Source organism: Mesocricetus auratus, unplaced genomic scaffold, assembly GCF_017639785.1.
Source record: "Mesocricetus auratus isolate SY011 unplaced genomic scaffold, BCM_Maur_2.0 Super-Scaffold_6731, whole genome shotgun sequence".
Taxonomy (NCBI): Eukaryota; Metazoa; Chordata; class Mammalia; order Rodentia; family Cricetidae; genus Mesocricetus; species Mesocricetus auratus.
Window position 1 is genome coordinate 8,711,961 of NW_024429185.1, and position 13,856 is coordinate 8,725,816.

A 13,856-nucleotide genomic window follows, 5' to 3' on the forward strand; every position below is an offset into this window, starting at 1 on the left:
AAATTCAAAGCCAGGCATGCTGGGAAACACCAGTGATCTAGACACTCAAGAAATACAAATAGGAGAATTGGGAGTTCAAGACTCTCCTTGACCACATACAAGTTCTAGGCAAAACTGGGCTGTATGAGATGCTATCTTAGGCACCAACTAAGCAAATAAAGACTCACATTCAGGCTTCAAAGAGGTGGTGTACATCTGGAATCCCAGCACTCAGGATCTGAGCCAGGAAGACCACCAGTTCAAGGGCAGCCTGGGCTATGTAGTAACATCCTGTCTGAAGCCAATAACAAGTGCTGGAGAGGTGGCTCAGCAGTTAAGAATACTTTAGGCACTTCCCGGGGACCTGACTTTTGTTCACAGCTCTCATAATAGTGGCTTACAGGTGCCTATAACTCCAGCTCCAAGGAAGGGACCCAATCCTTTTTCTGACCTCTACACACACACACACACACACACACACACACACACACACACACACACACACACACACACCCCAAATAAACTAAATGTCTTTTAAAGTCTCATCATACAGATGGAATCTCTCTGTATTTTACCACTCTAACAATAGCAACCCAAAAAAGCACAGAATTTAATATATATTAAATATATTAATATATATGCTATCTTGTATCAATGACAAGTGTAGGAAGTGAGACTCTGCGTCTGCTTTTGCCAGTCAAGCCCTTGCTAGATGGAGAAGGTAGACATAATCACCCGCCACTACCAGAGGGAACCAGAGAACCTGGGTGCTCCTGGGAGCAGAGGATGGAGAAGAGAGAAGTCCCCGCAGACTTTCCAAAAGCTAAGCTGAGCTCCTATGCTTTCATTTCAGATCTCTACACACACAATGGTATCTAGTTCATCTTTACAAAGTATGGAGTCTGTTAAAGACACCAAAAATCCTGAAAAAAAGTTAACAAAATCAGTTTATGATTCTGTCTTCATGGCCATCAAATAAAAAATCATCCATTCACTGGGCGGTGGTGGTGCACGCCTTTAAACCCAGCACTCAGGAGGCAGAGGCAGGTGGATCTCTGTGAGTTCCAGGATAGGCTCCAAAGCTGTCTCAAACCCCGCCCCCAAATCAACCATTCTGTTAAGCCATCTTATAGTCAACAAACTTCTCTCTCCCCGCACCTTACACCAGGGCCCATAAATCAAGAAGTAGGGAATAAGACTGAAAACCATGTTAGAAAGACTGAAGAAATTATGTATTCCGCAAGACAAGAGTTACAGGTGCTGGCAAAATAGTCAGCAGGTAAAGGCAGTTACCACAAAGCCTGATAACCTGAGTTCGATCCCTGGGGTTCGCCTGGTAGAAGGAGAAAACTGACTCGTGCCAATTGTCTTCTGACCTCTATAGCAGCACTATGGCACACACACACACACACACACACACACACACACACACCAACTAATTTTTTAAAAATCCCACTCATGTTGAATAGATCACCAGTCAGCCATTGTCTCAATTTTCATTTTAATGTATATATTTTTTATATATTGTATATATAACTATTTTTATATAATAAAATAGTCCTGGAACTCACTCTTATAGACCAGGCTGGCTTTGAACTCACAGAGATCCACCTGCCTCTGCCTCCCAAGTACAGGGATTAAAGGGCTATGCCTCCACCACCTGGTCAATATTAACATTTTTAAAGATTCATTTTCATTATTTTTACTTATGTGTGTCCATGACTGTGTGGGGGTTGTGCACGAGAGTCCAGGCACCTGAGGAGGCCACGAAGGAACATCAAGTCCTCCAGACCCCGAATTCCAAACAGCTGTGAGTCAGGGTGCTAGGAACCGAACTCAGGTCCTCTGGAAGAACACAATGCTCTCTTAGCGGCTGAGCGTCTCACCAGCCTCAGCCTTTTCTCCCAGAGCTAGGGATTGAGTTTAGGACCTTGAGCGTTTGAGGCGGGTGCTCCCCCAGGCCTTGAGTCTGAATTCAACATGTCATAGATGTACCAGTGAGAAACAAAGCAAGCATTCAGCTCACGGGTCCCAGCACTTAGCATTCTGTGTCCAATGTACCCATTTATCCCCCCGCCCTCTCCCGCCGCACTGCATGCCCACTCACACACGCGAAACTTAATTAATGAGGCAGACCTTCCTGATTACACCCAGACCTTCCTGATTACAGATTTGGGGGCTCATAATCACTACATTATACTGTCTTTACTGAGATGAAGTGGGATGGCCAAGAATTAAAAATCAATGAAAAAAGGAGGCGGGAAAGAGAAACGGGGAAATTCTTCTCAAAAAAGGCAAATTCCATTCCCATGTGAAACACAAGGATGGCGTTTCCGGCTGCATACACAACATGTCATCGTAAATGACTCGAGAGAGACTTTTTTCTATACTACTTGGGCGTCCCAGCATCTGGCCGATTGTGGCATCGCCTGGGACCAGCTGCTGCCGATAGTTGGAGGAGGTGGAGACTCCAGTGCTCCATTGTGACCTGATTTCCACTGGAAAATAAATAGCAGCCTTCTCACAGGGACCCAGAGCATCTTGATTTAGTGGCCAGGCTGCAAATATGCCATGAACAAAGCAATAGAGATACATCAGCCACTTGGGGGAAAATCTATTATTATCCACATTCCAAGGCAGGGATGTGCTGCCTTTTAAAGAGTAGTCATGGGGCACGAAGTCTTCCACCGCAAGAATAGCTCCACTTGATGGGGGTGGGGTAGCGTCGTCTGGGAAAGCACAGGTGGTTCCATGGCTCTCTTTAATTGATTAAAGTTATTGGTAACTAGGTGCTTTCAGAGTCATCATTAAGGCCCGCTTGTTCACAGGGGTAAAAAAACAAAATAAAATGAATAGATGACTAAATTTGTTTGGGTGATGCAAAACCATGAAATGCAATACATTTAATTAAGTTCGCTTTGCTGGCTACTTTTGTGTCAACGTGATACAAGCTTGAGTCATCTGAGATGAGGGAGTGTCAACTGAGAAAATACCTCCAGAAAACCAGGCTGCAGGCAGGCCTGTATGGCATTTTCTTAGTGATTGATCTGGGACTGGTCCTGGGTTCTATAAGAAGCAGGCTGAACAAGCCACAAGCAAGACAGTAAGCAGCATCCCTCCACGGCCTCTGCGTCAGCTCCTGCCTCCAGGGTCCCACCCCGCCTGAGTTCCTGCCCGCATGCTTATCATCATGAACTATGGCTGGAATTATGAGTGAAGCAAACACTTTTCTCCCCAAGCTGCTTTTGGTCAGGGTGTTGTATCACAGCAATAGTCACCCTAACTAAGACACTGAGCATCAGTAGCCTTCATAAGGATTTCCGTAGCTAAGAGAAGTACAAAATGATGTGCTATGTTCTTAATATTTTTGTTGTCCACTGTGTGACAATGGCCAAGTCTGCCTCAAAATGTTTTATCCTACAATGGTACGTATATGTAAAATGTCATTATAAAATTTATTCTTTGTAATCTATTTTTAGAATAAAATGTAAAAATTATTTTTAAATATTTAAACCAGGTATAGGGGTACATGCCTCTAATTCCAATACCCACTAAGTGGAAGCAGGAGAATCAGGAGTCCCTAGGCAATGCAAAGAGCAAACTTGCAGCCTGCCTAGGTTACATGAGACCCTATATCAAACTAAAGAACAAATGAGAAGTAAAAAGGAAAAGAAGAAATGAGACAACATCTTATTCCGTGTGGGAAGTGATTTTCCAGTATGTATAAAGCCCTGATTGGGCCCCGGCATTTATATTTGTTTCAGATCACATACAAAGAAGACCAGAAACAGCTTTCCAGCTGAATAATACAATGGAGAGTTGGATGAGCCCAGTAGACTCCTGTTTAGTGACACAAGTTTATTTCACAACTTTCATCTCTGCACAAGTGAAAACTAACAAGAAGTTGAAGTGAAAGCTGGAAACCATTAACTGTGCTGTATTTATTGTTTGTCTACTTGCTTGTTCGAGACAAGTCTTACCATGGTGCACAGGCTAGCCTGGAACTCAGAGATTAGCCTGCCTCTTCCCTTCTCGCTCTGGGATTAAAGGCATGAGCCACCATGACCAGATTTGGCACAGTGTCCTAAGGCTGTTTGTTATAGGACAAAACGTAGCTGGATTCTCACTCTTATGCCAGGTGTCCCTCCATACAAAATAACAGAGCAGGAGGCAACACAACCATCAGAACACAGGCAGGGGAACATTCATTAGGAGACAGGGGCAGCATGAAAATGAAGACATATTTGAAGGAAGGAAGGAAAGAAAGAATACTCCAAAATATTTATAACAGTAGCCCAAAAAAGGTAATCATTACTTTAATTGTGGAGTCCAGAAAGATGTATGGCTTGATCTAGGCATGGTGGCATATGTCTGTGACCCCAGGGTTTGAGAGTTTCAGGCAGGAAGATCAGGAGTTATTATTTTTTTAATTCCATTTGTTTATTCGCTCTTGAGTGTGTGTTGTATGTGTAGGCTGTGCAGGTACAAATGGAGATTGGCATCTATTCTCTCTGTCTGCTTCTCGGCACCTGGAAAATGAACTCAGGTTATCAGACTTAGTAGGGAGCTCCACACCCAATGAACCATCTCACCAGCCAGAGATCAGGAGGTCCAGGCCAGCCTGGGCTACGTGAGATCCTGTCTCAAATAGACAAAAACTAACAAACAAAAATCTATGGTTCATATACTCCAATGTAAAAGAAAATCGCTTAGATAATTTTTGTTGCGACTGGAAGTTCTCACTGATTAGGCAACTTACTGTAGTCATCACACGCTTAATTCTTCCGTTGATTTAGACAACAATCAAGGAATATTAAATTAAAACATAGCTTGCTGGGAGGTGGTGGAACAGCCCTGTAATTCTAGCACCCAGAGGGCAGAGGCAGGTGGAGCTCTGTGAGTTCAAGGCCAGCCTGGTCAACATAATGAGTTTGAGGACAGCCAGGGCTACACAGAGAAACCTGGTCTTGAAAAACAAAACAAAACAAAACAAAAAAAAAACACCCATCCCCACCCTCAGCAAAAACAAAAAACAAAAACCATCAGTTCCTGTGAGGTTGGAGCCATGACTCAATGGTTAAGGGCACTCATCACTCTTGTTCCTGGTTCCCGGTAACCACATGGAGGCTCACAACCATAAAAGAAAACAAAGATAATCAAAATAACAATGTATGGACCAGGGAATGATGGTGGCAATTGTAATCACAGCGTAGAGGAGGCTGACACAGGAAGGCCTGTACCAGGCACAAGGTTGGCTTGAGCTGCATAGCAAAACTACCTAAACACAATAAAATATAATAAAGGAAATAGTTTGTGATCATGGAAAGAATTTTTTTTGTTTTTTTTTTTTTCGAGACAGGGTTTCTCTGTGGCTTTGGAGGCTGTCCTGGAACTCACTTTGTAGACCAGGCTGGCCTCGAACTCACAGAGATCCGCCTGCCTCTGCCTCCCGAGTGCTGGGATTAAAGGCGTGCGCCACCACCGCCCGGCAAGAATTTTTAAATATTTATTTTTCATGTGTGCATGTTTTACTTGCATGGATGCATGTGTACTATGTGTGCACCTGGTGCCCACAGAGGTCAGAAGAAGGCGTTGGATCCCAGGGAACTGGATCCCTGATGGTTGGGATCCCCCATGTTGGTGCTCAGAATCAAATTCAGGTCCTCTTTGAGAGCAGCAGGTGCTCTTAAGTGCAAGGCCATTGCTCCAGCCCCTAGGAAGGATTTTTGTAGTGTCTGAATTTCAGATATCTGTAGTGAAACTCCTACTCCTGTTAAATGTAGATGCATTTACTCAACGGCCTTGTTTATCCTGTTCTTATAATCCATGGGGTCCATTTTGCCCTTCCATTCTCTATAAAAATGCACACTAACTAAACAGTTGTAGGACAAAGACAATCTGTTGGATAACATCCTGACATTGCGGGCTTCAGTCCACTGTAAAATCAAGTCCTTGTTCATCTCCACAGAACGATGCACCTCAGAGAGGGGCTGACGCTCGTGTGGAAGAATGGCTAGCATGCTTTGGGTTCAAAGTGCACCTCAGAAAGTATACAGCTCCTGCCCACCCCATTTTCTTTTAAGAGACAGTATCTTCAGTAGGCCAGGAGTAGAGGCAGAGGCAGGCAGATTTCTATGAGGCCATCCTGGTCCACATAGCAAGTTCCATGATACAAAACAGAATAAAAACAAAAAGAGAGAGAGAGAGAGAGAGAGAGAGAGAGAGAGAGAGAGAGAGAGAGAGAGAGAGAGAGAGAGAGAGAGAGAGAGAGAACTCACTGTGTTGCCAGCAGACTGTGGATAACTCCTGATTGCAATTCTTCTGACCAGGCCTCCAGAATGTCTGGAACTAATGGGCACCAGAGTGCCCAGCTTTCTTACCTGTTTTATTCTCTTTTTTTAAGATTTTATTTATTTATTATGAACAAAACATCCTGCCTCTATGTATGACTGCAAGCCAGGAGAGGGCACCAGATCTCATTACGGATGGTTGTGAGCCACCATGGGGTTGCTGGGAATTAAACTCAGGACCTCTGGAAGAGCAGTCAGTGCTCTTAACCTCTGAGCCATCTCTCCAGCCCACCTGTTTTATTCTTAAAAACAAACAGATCTCTGGTTCCTGTATTACTTAGGGCTTCTTCTCTGTCTAGAGTTATATATACTAAGAAGTTTTTATTAAGAAGTAGCTACGACTGAAAGTCTACCAAAAGCAAAAAAACCAAACAAACAAAAAACAGTCTCCATGGGGAATGAAGAGACAAGAGACAACAGCTACCACCTCCTTTGGAATAATCTTTCCCCCATATTTTGCTGAAAACATCCTGAGGGGTGTGTGTGTGTGTGTGTGTGTGTGTGTGTGTGTGTGTGTGTTAAAGAGATGATACTGAAAACCAATTATAGAAAGACAGATGGGATTCTTTAGGAATCTCTTAGTCAGGATGGTGTCAGAGGCCTTTAAGCCCAGCACTCTGAGCCAGAAGCTGGCAGATCTCTTAAGTTCGAAGCCAGCATGGTCTACAGAGAAAGTTCCTGGACAGCTAGGACTACACAGAGAAACCCTGTCTCCAAACACCAAAATAGGAGGGAGGGAGGGAGGCAGGGAGGCAGGGAGGCAGGGAGGCAGGGAGGCAGGGAGGCAGGGAGGCAGGGAGGCAGGGAGGCAGGGAGGCAGGGAGGCAGGGAGGCAGGGAGGCAGGGAGGCAGGGAGGGAGGAGAGAAGGAAGAAATTTCTGAAGAGAAAGGTTGACCTCTGTTTTCTTTTTAAGAAAGAAGGTAACACACCCTCTCCTGCCTCAGCAGAAAGCAGCAACCTGTTACCACCCTTCTGCCTGTGGCGATGAGGTGTGAGAACATGTACAGCATGTCTGAGTCGTTTCCAGGAGATCATCGCTCTGGCTCCAAGCTTCCTCGGAGGCCTTTGCTTGGCCTCTGCTTTCCTGTTGACCAGGCACCATCCTGTTGTGTGGAAATTACATTTGCAAAGTAGACCTCCCCCAAAGCAAACAAAGAACCCCTTGAAATTCCTCCACCCCAAGCCTCCTTTTCACCACTCCCTCCCTTTGTCTTCCTAGTCTTTCTCTCTCAATGTCAGCCGTGGTCCTCTCCAGCGTTAAGTCACTTTGCCTTTTCAAATGAATATATCGCTGCAGACAGGGGACATTAGCCTGTCTCTGTCTTTGTCTGCCTCCTCTCTACTGATCAGCTTCTTCCTAAAACGGCAGATGGTCAGTGACAGGAGCCACCCCTCAGCTTGCAGGCAGAGACCCAGCAGACCAACCAGAGAGAGAGAGGAGTCGTTAACTATCAATACAGCTCTGCGCAAGTTAAATAATCAGATCCATATGTGTTGCCTTAGGGGCTTTTACAAAGAACTGAATTCCCAGGTGTTGTTCGGCTTTCGGTGAGCTTTGGCAGAAAAGCCCAGAGCACACGCCTGCAGTTGTGAATCTGGATGACCCCTTGGTGAGGCAGTGCCCCATCTGAAGACGTTCTACTTGGCTTTGTTTTCTAAAGTAACTGGATGTTTAGTCACATACGAGAAAAGTAGGAGCCTAACCCAGCTCTCTCTCTCTCTCTCTCTCTCTCTCTCTCTCTCTCTCTCTCTCTCTCTCTCTCTCTCTCTCTCTCTCTCTCTCTCTCTCTCTCTCTTTCCTTTTCCTCCATCCTTCCCTTGCATTTTTCTTCAGACAGGTTTCACTGTGTAACCCTGGCTGCCCTGGAACTCACAGAGATGTGCCTGTTTAAACAACATGCACAACACATGCACAGACTCAAAAGCAAAAATAAAATTGTAAAGCACACACACAAATATGGCAGCAAAATGCTGCCACCTAATATCTTTTTTCAAGATTTATTTTAAAGGCAAAAAAAAAAGATTGAGTTTAAATTATGCATATGCGGGTATTTGAGCTTGTAGGGGGGTGCAGGGTGGGGGGGTAGGGGAGTCTATGTTTGTGAGTGCAGAGCCCTGAGAAGCCAGAAGTATCAAATGCCCCTGGAGCTGGTGGTTGTGAGTCACCTGATGTGGATGTTGGGAACGTTGAACTCGGGTTCTCTGAAGAACCATGTACTCTTAACCACTGAGCCATTTCTCTAGCCCCTCAAAGACACTCAACGTGGAACCAGAAGTTAGGTTATCAAGATATGGTGGTCCATGCCTTTAATCGCTTGGGAGGCAGAGGCAGGCAGATCTCTGTGAGTTCTCAACCAGAACAGTCTATATATTGAGTTCCAGGCCAGCTAGGGCTACACAAGGTGAGACCCTATCTCACAAGACTTTGTCTCAAAAAGGGGAAGGGGTAATCATAGAGCTATGAGATATCAACCTGAAGTCAAAATGCTTCCCTTTAAGTCTTTAATTAATTTTTATTTTTACAGACTTTTAGTTAGAATAACATCACTTACATCCAGTTTCTTAAATGTTTTCGTTATGTGTGTGCATGTAGGCATATATGTGTATATGTGTATATGTTTGCCATGGTCTGAGTGCCCCCCTGAGGCCCCCCATCAGGTCCCCTGGAGTTACAGGTAGCTGTGAGCCTACTGACATGGAGTCAAACCCTGGCCCTCTGGAAATACAGCAACCGTTGTCAGCCTCGCAGCTGTCTCCTGCCCTGCCTCGCTTTTTAAATGAAGATATGATTTGGAAAAAAAAAAAAGGTTTTATTTCTTTTTTGACTAAAGCCAAATGTCTGAGTAACAGAAGCCAGGACAAGAAAATCAGAGCTGTTTAAACCGTAGGGTCACGTGGCTTAAGTCACACCTAACTACTTTCATGTTTGATTATGAGTTAAACCTCCAAGCTAAGGGTCACACAGTGTTTCTGTTATCTGCTTGATGCTGAACTCTCAGACGTCCAGACTCTACAAGGAGGAAGAATCCCACATATCTCAGAGCCACTGGAGAGTTCCAGCAGTTTTCTAGGAGGTTTATATCATGTGTAATTTATCCAGTTAATGATAATTATTGCCTAGGAGTGTCTGGGGTTTATGATGAAAATTCCTGAGACTGCTTCTGATAAAATAAGCTCATGAATACAGTTACAGGCGGGAGGGACGAGGGGAGACCCAAGTATGTCTGACTGTGGTGCTTGTCTTCTAGTCAACATCCTGTGTGTATTGCATGTGTATGTACACAGCATGTACGTATGCGCATGTGTGGAAGCCAGAGGATGACCTCCTTCAATCACTCACGGACTTGTTGCGGTTTTTTGTTTTGTTTTGTTTTTACTTCTTTTCTCTTTCTTTCCTTTTTTCAGGGCAGAGTCTGAAAATCTCTAACTTGAACAAAATGACAAGGAAGCCTCAGGGAAGTTTGCCTCCAATCCCCCAACTGTTGCTATGCCCAATGTTTTACACCGGTGCTAGGGACCCGAACTCAGATCCCCACGCTTGTCCAACAAGCACTTTAACAAGTGGGCCACCTCCCTAGCTCTAACAGAATGGCTTTTAATCTAATTTGTTCCTCCCGAGACTATCCTGTGGAGATCACTAATCCAGCTGCCACTGTGTCACAGTGACTAAAGATCTCAGTGACCACGCTAACTCAGCTGCTGGATGTGAATCACCCCCTGAATGTTTCACATATGGTATTACTCTATTATTTTTGTGTGGGACAAAGCTGGGAGTCTATTATACCCACGGACCACATTATTTTTGTCAGGTTTGCCAGATATATGAGGGTTAGGAAGATAGTCATCCTCTGAAAAGTGTGTCCCTTTTTTGGCATTTTGGGTTCTTGGGAAAATATATGTTTTGGCTCAGATATTAACTTGATGCTGCATTTATGTTCAGTAATGTTTTTTCAACAGGCACACGTACCCAAGAAGATCCTGGGAAAATTTTTGAGCAAGTATTGTACTGAGTAAATGTTTTTACCACACTTAATATTCTAATTTTATACATTTGATATCTACAACATGTCTAATTCGCCATTTCCTCTATGTAAGGAGAATGCCGGCTTTGGTTACAAAGTTTTCAAAGCTACTCATTTCTTACTGTCTGACTCTGCCTTCTAGCAGCTTGGGCATTAGTCTCCCTCATCAGTGCTGATTTGGGAGCCAAGAATGTCAGTAGAAAATTAAGGTCAGTAAACAAGGGGGAGCACATGGACCCCAGACTGATGCCTGAGAGGCCAGCATGGGACTGATCCAGACACCATCCCCTGGGTGTCAGAGAAGAGGCCTGGGCAATCTATGGGACCTTGGAGAGTAGATCAGTATTTATCCCTGGCATACAAATGGACTCTGGGAGCCCACTCCACATGGAGGGATGCTTTCTCAGCCTGGACACATGGGGGAGGACCTAGGCCCTGCCCAGGATGATATGACAGACTCTGATAATCCCTCATGGAAGCCCTTACCCTCCCTGGTGAGCAGAGTGGGGATGGAGTGGGATGGGGGATTGTGAGGAATGGGGAGCTGGGGGAGGAGAGGAGAGAGAGGGAACTGAGAGTAACATGTGTAAAAAGTTAAATAAATAAAAAAGAAAATTAAGGTCAGTCAGAGGCCTGGTCACTGGGTAAAGGAGCTTGCTGTACAGGCCCAGCAACCTGAGAGCCAATTTCACAGATGTCTTCTGATCTCCACACACATCATGCACCATACTCATTGAACACCTGACATTAAAAACACCCGACAGTGACCTCTGACCACCGCAGGTACAGGCATGACCAAACACATCAGCACAGACATGTACGCAGTGCACACACACACACACACACACACACACACACACACGCGTGTGCTCAGACATAAGGGCACTTCCCACCTACGTTCAACACCAGAACCCACAAAGTGGAAGGAAAGAACCAACTCACCCAAGCTGTCCTCCAGCTTCAAGTGCTCGTGCAGACGTAAGCAAACTGGAAAAAAGAAAAGCCAAGGGGTCCTTCTGGAGGGACCAAGACTTCACGCTGACTTTGCATTTGCTTACTCAATTCATGGCAAGTCACTAAATTTTCTGAGTTTGTTATTTCCTGTGTAAAATGGAGATTAAAAGCTATGATAAGATCACGGTCTGGCACGCACCATATAACACCATAAAATAAGTGTATTTTATTAAATGAACTAGAAGCTGGGTTAATGTAGTCGAGTGTATATGTGGCCCCAGCATTCACAGAGCGAGGCAGGACAATGGCAAGCTCAAGACTAGCCTGGGCTACATGGTGAGAGCCTATCTAGAAACTAAAAATGAATAAAAACAATTTATATAAGGACTCCACAGATATACAGGATATATGTATACAATGAATTTATTTGGATTCTAGGGTTGATATAACAAAGTATCACAAACTCAGTGGCTTAAAACAATGGAAATTATTATTTGCTTGTAGTACAAGAGACCAAAAGTCCAAAATCAAGGTCAGTAGAACTGATTTGAGGAGGTTGGGGGCCAGATGTTAAACAATGGGCCTACTCTGCTTGTATCTGATCATCTTGGCATTCATGTCTTGGTTTGTGGCAGCAGGTTCAACTGTCATCAGACATTTTGTTTCTGAGATACAGACTGATTTAGCCCAGGCTGGCCTTTGACTCGATGTGCAGCAGTAGCTGGTTTTGAACTCCTGAGTGTCCTGCCTCTGTCTCCCAGGTTCTGGGATTGCAGCATGAGCCAATATACCCAGCTTAATTTTTACCTCTACTGCCTGGTATTTTCCTTGTTTATCATTAAGTGTTGTCTCCTCCTCCTCCTCCTCCTCCCCCTCTCCCTCCCCCTTCCCCCTCCTCCTCCTCGTCTTCCTCTTTTCCCTCCAACTGTTTCTTCAAGTATACAGAATTTTCTGCAGCAAAAATCTCCCACCGCCGGGCGTTGGTGGCGCACGCCTTTAATCCCAGCACTCGGGAGGCAGAGGCAGGCGGATCTCTGTGAGTTCGAGGACAGCCTGGTCTACAGAGCGAGTTCCAGGACAGCCTCCAAAGCCATAGAGAAACCCTGTCTCGAAAAACCAAAAAAAAAAAAAAAAAAAAATCTCTCACCATGTAGCCCTAGCTGTCTTGAAACTCATTATGTATGCCAGACTGGCTTCAAACTCAAAGATTTTTCTTGCCTCTACCTCCTAAGTGATGGGATTAAAGGCGTACACTGGTACATCAGACTATCTTCTTTTTCCTACAGGACAGACATCATATTAGATTTAGGAGTCACCTTACTATAATATGCCCTTAATGTTAATTATACAAGCAAAGACCCCCTGTGGGATATAGCTAAATGGTAGGTATTGCCCAACATGTACAAGGTCCCAGGTTCAGTCCCAAATACCACCAAAACAAGGAATGGCCCCATTTCCAAATAGGGACACACTCTGTGCCCTAGCTAGGATTTTATTGTTGTGAAGAGACACCATGACAATGGCAACTCGTACAAGAAAAACTTTTAATTGGGGCTGACTTACAGGTTCAGAGGTTTAGTCCATTATCATCATGGCAGGAAGCATGGCGGTACACAGTCAGACATGATGCTGGAGAAGGAGCTGGCGGGCTGGCAGCAAGAAGAGACAGACACTGGGCTTGGCTTGAGCATCTGAAACCTCAAAGCCTAGCCACAGTGACACACTTCCTCCTATAAGGCCACGCCTCCTAATAGTGTGCCACTCCCTGTTTCCAAACACATGAGGCTATGGGGGCCATTCTTATTCAAACCACCGCATCCTGAGTTCCAGGTTGACATTAATTTTGAAGGGACTACTGAACTTAGTTCAAGAAACTCATCATTAGCGTATCTTTTTAAAAAGTACTCTTTAGCCAGACTTGTGGTGCACACCTTTAATCTCAGAACTGGGGAGGCAGAGGCAGGCAGATGTCTGTGAGTTCAAGGCCAGCCTGATATACAAAGCTAGTTCTAGGACTACCAAAGAAACCCTGTCTAGAAAAACAAAAAATAAAACCAAAAAAGGAAAACAATATTCTGATGTTATAATGCAAGTATATAATGAATCTTAGTCCTTTCCACCCTCCCATGAAAACCTTTTCTCTCAGCAAGTTCTCAGCCACCATTAACTCCCCTGTCCCTCTTCCCCCTCCATGATGAATGTTGATGGATGCCATCTTTTGTAGGTCTTGTGCGGGTAACCACAGTTGCATTGAGTTCTTTTATTCATCCGTCATGTTATGTCCAGATGACCTATTTTACAGCCCCTCCCTTAACCTTTGGCTCTTATATTCTTTCCAGTCCTGTTGTACCGTAGTCTTAGGGTTGGGTGTGATACACATGTCCAATTTAGGGTCAAGCACACCGTAGTTTAGTCTCTGCCCTTTGACTAGTGGTGTTGGCACTAACAACCATAGTCCATTGATAGGGGATATCCTATCAATGGATATGTTTCTCTTATTGGTTAATGAATAAAACACTATTAGTAGTCAGGAAGGAAGACTAGGCAGGG

At 44.6% G+C, this 13,856-nt stretch overlaps 1 long non-coding RNA gene across 1 annotated transcript; it reads right to left on the minus strand.

The window, feature by feature from the left end:
• Positions 1-3,822: 3,822 nt before the first annotated feature.
• On the minus strand, positions 3,823-11,447 carry LOC110341843. The gene is made up of 3 exons (XR_002383847.2): positions 11,295-11,447; positions 7,260-7,433; positions 3,823-4,508 (listed from the first exon to the last, which is right to left on the minus strand). It is a non-coding gene; the product is annotated as an uncharacterized LOC110341843 (long non-coding RNA).
• Between the last annotated feature and the right edge of the window lie 2,409 nt (positions 11,448-13,856).